This window comes from Siphateles boraxobius, unplaced genomic scaffold (assembly GCF_051911475.1).
Source record: "Siphateles boraxobius isolate OS27281-9 unplaced genomic scaffold, OSU_SipBor_1 72, whole genome shotgun sequence".
Lineage (NCBI taxonomy): Eukaryota > Metazoa > Chordata > Actinopteri > Cypriniformes > Leuciscidae > Siphateles > Siphateles boraxobius.
This window is the reverse complement of record NW_027509200.1, coordinates 3071706-3075000: the sequence shown is the minus strand read 5'-3', so window position 1 is coordinate 3075000 and position 3295 is coordinate 3071706.

Below are 3295 nucleotides of genomic sequence, written 5' to 3'. Positions count from 1 at the left end.
ATTTTTTTCATTTGTATTTAAAATAAATGAAATGCGATGGGAAAAGTGAGATGACCGAGGCAAACCAAGTTTTCCGGTAACACTTCAGAATACTATTCCTTCATTAATGAATAACTACACAGGAACAAATGAGTAACACACTTAACATTCTTAACTAACAAGAAACTCTGATTAACAAATTAGTAAGTAATACTGTAGCACTCAGTTGAATGTGGTAGTTCACCATTAGCTAATCAGTAACTATTATATTTCATACCTCTCAGAAAACTACTATATACAGGTTTATAATTAACATGAATAATGCATAAAGTATAATATAAGGTAAAGGTAACCCATTAGTAATGACTCAAGTGTTACTACATCTTTTTGAAGGAACTACTAATAGTTTGGATCATTTTTCTAAAGTAAAAAAACATGATAACTACCTGATATTGACTGAAGTCATTGTAAGCTTTTGAGATTTTTGTAAGATTTTAAATAGTAATTCCTTTTTCCACTTTAGTCATTACTAGTGTGTTCCCATGATCCATCCAAAACTGATCCAAATTATTTGTAGTAATGGGTTACCCTTACCTTATACGTGACCCTGGATGACAAAACCAGTCTTATGGGTCATTTTTTTGAAATTGAGATATATACATTACATGAAAGCTGAATAAATACGCTTTCCATTGATGTATGGTTTGTTCGGATAGGACAATATTTGTCCGAGATACAACTATTTGAAAATCTGGAATCTGAGGGTGCAGAAAAATCGAAACATTGAGAAAATCGCCTTTAAAGTTGTCCATTTATGTTCGCGATTGTGCTGCATTCACTCACAAAAATAAATGTTTTATACATTTACGGTAGGAAATTTACAAAATATCTTCATGGAACATGATCTTTACTTAATATCCTAATGATTTTTGGCATAAAAGAAAAATTGATAATTTTGACCCATATAATGTATTGTTGGCTATTCCCACAAATATACCCGTGCTACTTAAGACTGGTTTTGTGATATAGGGTCACATATTATACATTATGCATCATTAATACTAATAATGAACCTGTATATACTATATACTGTATATAGTAGTTCTCAGCAGTCTTCAGTGAGGTATTTAAAGCAGTAGTTACTACTGATTAACCGATAGTAAACTACCACATTCAACTGAGCGCTATTACTTACTAATTTATTAATCAAGAGTTTCTTGTTAGTTAATAGTAGTTACTAGAATGTTAATAGTGCGTTACTCGTTTATTCCTGTGTAGTTATTCATTAATGAAGGAACAGTATTATAAAGTGTTACCAGAGTTTTTCTCGTCTTGGCAATCTAAAGTGGAAACAAACTTCCCTTCTTCTTTCCTGACGCACATCGCTCATTAATACTTGATTTGTGTGTGGTGGTGTGAAACCAGAAAGTGAACTGCTGAAGCGATATGTGTGTGATGTCTTGCAGAGTCTCTGGTCTTGTTTGCATTGAGCGTATCAGGCTGGGCATTCCTGCTCTCACGCTCGAGTTCTTCTCGTTCCTGTGCGGCCGGAGGCGCTGCTGACCCATGCTTCATTTAAACCTGTGGCTGGAGCAGTGTGTTCCTCCTCAAACAGCACAGTACTCCAGCTCACACAACCCTGAGGAATACACCACCACTAAAATACCATCCGGAAAAACACACAACTCAGCGATTCAGAAGAACTTGTGTTTAAAATGATGATTTTAGACAAGAGATGTTCAAGGAAACCAATCATACAAATCAAAAAAGATTTTTTTTGGGGGGGGGGGGGGGGTACTTAAGGAAACGTCGCCATATGGCAATGCTTTACCACAATGGAAAATGGTCAAAAAAGTTGTTTTCTATAAAATTATGATGTTCTTTTCTATTTAATTGCACATTTCTTTTAGAAATTGATAGATTTATATACTTGGAACTCATGCAAACCAAAAATAAGTAAATCCCTATCATTTAATCCCTATCATTCCTAATCACTTGGCTAACTCATCCTCACTCTCATCACATGGAAGAGCTTTTTTTTTAATTCACAAAGTGCAATATATTAAAAAAAACCCTGAATAACTAGGAAATTAGTAGAATTATTTAATTAATTGTTACCATATGGCAACGCCGTACCATAAAGGGTTAAAGGGATAGTTCACAGCAAAATGAAATTTGCCTTGTGAAAAGTACACTTTTAGCACACATTTTTAAAGAGTACTTATTATGGAAATAAAACACTTTATAAGAATACTTTACGGCACTTGTGTTATTTGCAGTTGAAATGAAAATGTACTATAGTTTAAATTTATATTAAATGCAATAAGTTGGACTTAAAGGGTTAGTTCACCCAAAAATTAATTTCAGTCATTAATTATCTCACCCTCATGTCGGTCCAAACCTGTAAGACATTCGTTCATCTTCAAAACACAAAACAAAATGAAGATCCTTTTGATTATATCAGAGAGGTTTCTAACCCTCCATTTACAGCTACGTTATTACCACTTTCGTCGGACGTACCGTAATGATTAGGATCCCAATTAACACGCCACCTAGTCCTGCCACCTTCCAGTGCCTAGCTAAAGCTTCCTGATCCCCCTGCATTTATCTAGGTGGAGATGGGACAGGGCTCAGGCCAGGGAAGTCCACTGCTGTTGGATAGTCCACTTGGATAACACTGGGAAAGCATGCCTTTGCGGTGGAAAGGGAGATGCTGCGGAAGCCACATCCTGCCTGTAGGGAGGTATCATGTGGAAGTTACACATATGGAATCGCCGTAGGGATCACAACATATGGGACCCAGCCTAGCACATACATCCGACTGCCAAGGGGTGTGGAGAAACTCAACAGGGTTCGGCAAACGTGGCACTCAACTGGAGCAAGAATGGCGCACATATCCAGTCCATAGGAGGGGAATGGAGCAGCAAGCCGATACTTTGAGCGGGGCCTACGGTGTTGACTGGCTTCTATGAGAAGAGAGCATATGGGAAGATAACGGCTTGACACGAAGGCTGTAGAATCTAGTGAACGTGTTTGTGTCGCCCAGCCCGCAGCTCTACAAATGACAGTGCAACACTTACCTGTCTCCACAGGTCGGCAGGGGGTGCGTCAGAAGGTGTAGTCGGGCCCTCAAATCGCACCTTAGCCTTTCCTTCACCAAGGGTAGTGAGGGGGGAGGAGGTACTCAGCAGGTTTCAGGCAGAAATAGGTGCCATCCACGACCTCGTAACCTCTTCATGCACTTCGGGAAAAGAATGGCACTGGGGCGGCGCGCTGAGGACCAGCTCGCCCCATACCGAGATACCAATCATCCAAC